The sequence below is a fragment of the Pleurodeles waltl genome, unplaced genomic scaffold, assembly GCF_031143425.1.
Source record: "Pleurodeles waltl isolate 20211129_DDA unplaced genomic scaffold, aPleWal1.hap1.20221129 scaffold_56, whole genome shotgun sequence".
Classification (NCBI taxonomy): domain Eukaryota; kingdom Metazoa; phylum Chordata; class Amphibia; order Caudata; family Salamandridae; genus Pleurodeles; species Pleurodeles waltl.
In genome coordinates this window covers 2,298,635-2,305,189 of record NW_027150269.1, presented here as the reverse complement: position 1 = coordinate 2,305,189, position 6,555 = coordinate 2,298,635, and positions in this window count along the sequence as shown.

Sequence of the window (6,555 nt, the reverse complement as noted above, 5' to 3'; positions counted from 1 at the left end):
TTTGCACCCGCAGCTGGCATTTCCTGGGCATCTGCCCATCTCCGACTTGCTTGTGACTTTTAGACTTGGTCCCCTTCTTCCACAGGTACCCTAGATTGGAAATCCACAGTTGTTGCATTGTTGGTTTGTGTCTTTCCTGCATTATTCCTCTAACACGACTTCTTTGTCCTTATGGGAACTTTAGTGCACTTTGCACTCACTTTTCAGGGTCTTGGGGAGGGTTATTTTTCTAACTCTCACTATTTTCTAATAGTCCTAGCGACCCTCTACAAGTTCACATAGGTTTGGGGTCCATTCGTGGTTCGCATTCCACTTTTGGAGTATATGGTTTGTGTTGCCCCTATCCCTATGTTTCCCCATTGCATCTTATTGTAACTATACATTGCTTGCACTGTTTTCTAAGACTATTCTGCATATTTTTGCTATTGTGTACATATATCTTGTGTATATTTCCTATCCTCTCACTGAGGGTACACTCTAAGAGACTTTGGCATATTGTCATAAAAATAAAGTACCTTTATTTTTAGTATAACTGTGTATTGTGTTTTCTTATGATATTGTGCATATGACACTAAGTGGTACTGTAGTAGCTTCACACGTCTCCTAGTTCAGCCTAAGCTGCTCTGCTAAGCTACCATTATCTATCAGCCTAAGCTGCTAGACACCCTATACACTAATAAGGGATAACTGGGCCTGGTGCAAGGTGCAAGTACCCCTTGGTACTCACTACAAGCCAGTCCAGCCTCCTACATCTGATCTGACCTCTCCCCAAGAATTGGGAAAGAAGGCAGACAAATGGGTCAGAACAAGGGTGAACAGAAAAGTTCATACAGGGGGTGACAAAGAGAACACTAAGAAGAAAGATGGTGAAAAGTCTCAAGATAAGCATGGGGATAAGGGTAAAACCAAAGATCCCACTTCAAATCTTAAACACTCTTCAGGTGGTGGGGATAAAACAAATTCTTCCTCTTCTTCTCAACCTACACAAGTTAAAAAGCCTTGGTGCTTTGTGTGTAAAAACAGAGGCCATAGGCCAGGGGATAAGTCCTGTCCAGGTAAACCCACTGAGCCTACCACCACTAATACATCAAGCTCTAGTGCCCCTAGCAGTAGTGGTACTAGTGGTGGGACTGCTGGCAACAGTCAAGTTAAGGGTGTAGTTGGGTTCACTTATGGGTCCATAGTAGAAACTGGGGTAGTCAGTCCCAAGACAGTTTCTGTCACACCTAGTGGCATTGGCCTTGCCACACTGGCTGCTTGTCCCCTTATAATGGATAAGTACAGGCAGACAGTTTCAATAAATGGTGTTGAGGCCTTGGCCTACAGGGACACAGGTGCCAGTATCACTTTGGTGACTGAAAACCTAGTGCACCCTGATCAACACATCATTGGACAACAGTATAAGATTATTGATGTCCATAACTCCACTAAGTTCCTTCCCTTAGCTATAATTCAGTTTAGTTGGGGTGGAGTTACTGGCCCTAAGCAGGTGGTGGTATCACCTAGCTTACCTGTAGAATGTCTCTTAGGTAATGACCTAGAGGCCTCAGGTTGGGCTGATGTAGAGTTTTATGCCCATGCAGCCATGCTGGGCATCCCTGAGGAATTGTTCCCTCTCATTTCAACTGAAATGAAAAAGCAAAGGAGAGAAGGCCTGAAAACTCAGGATCCCTCTCCATCAACAGGTAAAAAGGGTATCACAGTATCCCCTAACCACTCTACCATTCAGGATACCATTGCTGTGGTGGGAGAAACCTCTCCTGGGGTGGCACCTGTTCCAAGGGAATCATCAACTGGCAAAGCTGGACTCCCTGAGGTAGAAGTACCTCTCTGTGGGATAACTAACATTATTGAGAAAAAGAGCACCATTTTAGTTAACATGGAGCATCCCTCCAACCCTCCCAGAGAAACTTTAGTGCAGAAACCCTGCACTGCCTCACAACACTTAGGACAGCATCCCTGCCCTAGTGTGGAGCTCATAGGACAGCATCCCTGCCCTGCTCCAACTCAAGAGAAACAGCATCCCTGTTCTCTCTTCCAGCCATATGGACAAAGTTTTTGCCCAGCTATGGCTTTTCTGAGACAGCATCCCTGTCTGGCATTTCCATCATTACAAATAGGTTCAGTGGACAATTCCCACTGCTCTAAACTAAAACTTACTGATAGAAACTCTGAAAATACATCTTCACATTGTTACTTAGCTAAAAAACTTCAAACAGGGTGGTTTACATCCCCACAGGGAAGGAACCATATAGTGGATGATAAAGGGAGTAACCAGTCTATTGCAGAGCTACTCTCTACTTATCACCACTTAGACAATAAAGTCTCAACTGGCCAAGGTTAGCCTTATTGTCCTTCGTTTGGGGGGGGGGGTTGTGTGAGAAAGTAGCCTCTTTCTAGCCTTGTTACCCCCACTTTTGGCCTGTTTGTGAGTGTATGTCAGGGTGTTTTCACTGTCTCACTGGGATCCTGCTAGCCAGGGCCCAGTGCTCATAGTGAAAATCATATGTTTTCAGTATGTTTGTTATGTGTCACTGGGACCCTGCTAGTCAGGACCCCAGTGCTCATAAGTTTGTGGCCTATATGTATGTGTTCCCTGTGTGGTGCCTAACTGTCTCATTGAGGCTCTGCTAACCAGAACCTCAGTGGTTATGCTCTCTCATTTCTTTCAAATTGTCACTACCAGGCTAGTGACCAATTTTACCAATTCATATTGGCCTACTGGAACACCCTTATAATTCCCTAGTATATGGTACTGAGGTACCCAGGGTATTGGGGTTCCAGGAGATCACTATGGGCTGCAGCATTTCTTTTGCCACCCATAGGGAGCTCTGACTATTCTTACACAGGCCTGCCACTGCAGCCTGAGTGAAATAACGTCCACGTTATTTCACAGTCATTTTACACTGCTCTTAAGTAACTTATAAGTCACCTATATGTCTAACCTTTACCTGGTAAAGGTTAGGTGCAAAGTTACTTAGTGTGAGGGCACCCTGGCACTAGCCAAGGTGCCCCCACATTGTTCAGGGCCAATTCCCTGAACTTTGTGAGTGCGGGGACACCATTACACGCGTGCACTACATATAGGTCACTACCTATATGTAGCTTCACAATGGTAACTCCGAATATGGCCATGTAACATGTCTATGATCATGGAATTGCCCCCTCTATGCCATCCTGGCATAGTTGGCACAATCCCATGATCCCAGTGGTCTGTAGCACAGACCCTGGTACTGCCAAACTGCCTTTCCTGGGGTTTCACTGCAGCTGCTGCTGCCAACCCCTCAGACAGGTTTCTGCCCCCCTGGGGTCAAGCCAGGATTGTCCCAGGATGGCAGAACAAAGGACTTCCTCTGAGAGAGGGTGTTACACCCTCTCCCTTTGGAAAATGGTGTGAAGGCAGGGGAGGAGTAGCCTCCCCCAGCCTCTGGAAATGCTTTCTTGGGCACAGATGTGCCCAATTCTGCATAAGCCAGTCTACACCGGTTCAGGGGACCCCTTAGCCCTGCTCTGGCGCGAAACTGGACAAAGGAAAGGGGAGTGACCACTCCCCTGACCTGCACCTCCCCTGGGAGGTGTCCAGAGCTCCTCCAGTGTGCTCCAGACCTCTGCCATCTTGGAAACAGAGGTGCTGCTGGCACACTGGACTGCTCTGAGTTGCCAGTGCCACCAGGTGACGTCAGAGACTCCTTGTGATAGGCTCCTTCAGGTGTTGCTAGCCTATCCTCTCTCCTAAGTAGCCAAACCCTCTTTTCTGGCTATTTAGGGTCTCTGTCTCTGGGGAAAGTTTAGATAACGAATGCAAGAGCTCATCCGAGTTCCTCTGCATCTCTCTCTTCACCTTCTGCCAAGGAATCGACTGCTGACCGCGCTGGAAGCCTGCAACACTGCAACAAAGTAGCAAAGACGACTACTGCAACTCTGTAACGCTGATCCTGCCGCCTTCTCGACTGTTTTCCTGGTGGTGCATGCTGTGGGGGTAGTCTGCCTCCTCTCTGCACTAGAAGCTCCGAAGAAATCTCCCGTGGGTCGACGGAATCTTCCCCCTGCAACCGCAGGCACCAAAAAGCTGCATTACCGGTCCCTTGGGTCTCCTCTCAGCATGACGAGCGAGGTCCCTCGAATCCAGCAACTCTGTCCAAGTGACTCCCACAGTCCAGTGACTCTTCAGTCCAAGTTTGGTGGAGGTAAGTCCTTGCCTCACCTCGCTAGACTGCATTGCTGGGAACCGCAACTTTTGCAGCTACTCCGGCCCCTGTGCACTTCCGGCGGAAATCCTTTGTGCACAGCCAAGCCTGGGTCCACGTCACTCTAACCTGCATTGCACGACTTTCTAAGTTGGTCTCCGGCGACGTGGGACTCCTTTGTGTAACTTCGGGTGAGCACCGTTTCACGCATCCTCGTAATGCCTGTTTCTGGCACTTCTCCGGGTGCTACCTGCTAATGAGAAGGCTCCTTTTATTGCTCGACGTTCCCTCTACCTCCTGGTCCAATTTGCGACCTCCTGGTCCCTCCTGGGCCACAGCAGCATCCAAAAATGCTAACCGCACAATTTGCAGCCAGCAAGGCTTGTTGGCGTTCTTTCGGCGGGAAAACACTTTTGCACAACTTTACACGGCGAGTGGGATTTGTCCACCAAAGGGAAAGTCTCTAGCCCTTTTCGTTCCTGCAGAAACCTCCGCTTCTTCTGTCCAGTAGAAGCTTCTTTGCATCCACAGCTGGCATTTCCTGGGCATATGCCCATCTCCGACTTGCTTGTGACTTTTGGACTTGGTCCCCTTTCTCCACAGGTACCCTAGATTGGAAATCCACAGTTGTTGCATTGTTGGTTTGTGTCTTTCCTGCATTATTCCTCTAACACGACTTCTTTGTCCTTAGGGGAACTTTAGTGCACTTTGCACTCACTTTTCAGGGTCTCGGGGAGGGTTATTTTTCTAACTCTCACTATTTTCTAATAGTCCCAGCGACCCTCTACAAGGTCACATAGGTTTGGGGTCCATTCGTGGTTCGCGTTCCACTTTTGGAGTATATGGTTTGTGTTGCCCCTATCCCTATGTGTCCCCATTGCATCCTATTGTAACTATACATTGTTTGCTCTGTTTTCTAAGACTATACTGCATATTTTGGTATTATGTATATATATCTTGTGTATATTTCCTATCCTCTCACTGAGGGTACACTCTGAGATACTTTGGCATATTGTCATACAAATAAAGTACCTTTATTTTTAGTATAACTGTGTATTGTGTTTTCTTATGATATTGTGCAAGTGACACTTGTGGTACTGTAGTAGCTTCACACGTCTCCTAGTTCAGCCTAAGCTGCTCTGCTAAGCTACCATTATCTATCAGCCTAAGCTGCTAGACACCCTATACACTAATAAGGGATAACTGGGCCTGGTGCAAGGTGTAAGTACCCCTTGGTACTCACTACAAGCCAGTCCAGCCTCCTACAACCCCTAACAGGGTGTCCAAAGAGGAGTTCAAAGGGGCTGAAGCCCACTCCTTTCTTGGGTACCTCCCTGTAGGCAAAAAGGAGGCATGGTAACAGGATATCCCATCTCCTGCGGAGTTTTTCAGGGAGACCTATAATCATGCCTTTGAGAGTTTTGTTAAATCTCTCCACCAGTCCATTTGTTTGTGGATGATAGGGTGTAGTGAACTTGTAAGTCACACCACACTCCTTCCACATGGCCTTTAAGTATGTAGACATGAAATTGCTTCCCCTGTCTGATACTACTTCCTTTGGGAAGCCCACCCTGGAAAATATTCCCAGGAGGGCCTTTGCCACTGCATGTGCTGTAGTGGTCCTTAAAGGAATTGCTTCAGGATATCTTGTGGCATGGTCCACTACCACCAAGATAAACCTATTGCCTGAAGCAGTAGGAGGGTCAAGGGGGCCAACTATGTCAACCCCTACCCTTTCAAAGGGAACCCCAACCACAGGCAGTGGGATAAGGGGTGCCTTTGGGGTGCCACCTGTCTTGCCACTGGCTTGACAGGTTTCACAGGACTTACAAAATTATTTTGTGTCCTCAGACATTCTAGGCCAATGAAACAAGGGAACAAGCCTGTCCCAAATTTTCATTTGTCCCAGATGTCCAGCTAGGGGAATGTCGTGGGCTAGAGTTAGGAGGAACTTTCTGTACTCCTGAGGAATCACTAACCTCCTGGCAGTTCCAGGTTTAGGATCCCTTGCTTCAGTGTACAAGAGATTGTCCTCCCACTAAACTCTGTGAGAGTCACTGACATCCCCATTAGCCTGTTTGACAGCTTGCTGTCTTAGACCCTCTAGTGTGGGACAGGTTTGCTGTGCCACAATCAGCTCCTCCCTGGCAGGCCCCCCTTCACCCAAAAGCTCAGCAGTGTCTGCTGCCAGCTCCTCTGGTGTAGGTTCAGGATCAAGTTATACAGGCTGTCATAATCAGTAACTTTACTGCCATGTAACCACCCCTCCAAGGCCTTCACTGAGTGGTCAATTAAATCAACCCAGTCTTGTGAAGACTCCTTTTTGGTCTCTCTGAACTTTATCCTGTATTGTTCAGTGGTTAAGCCA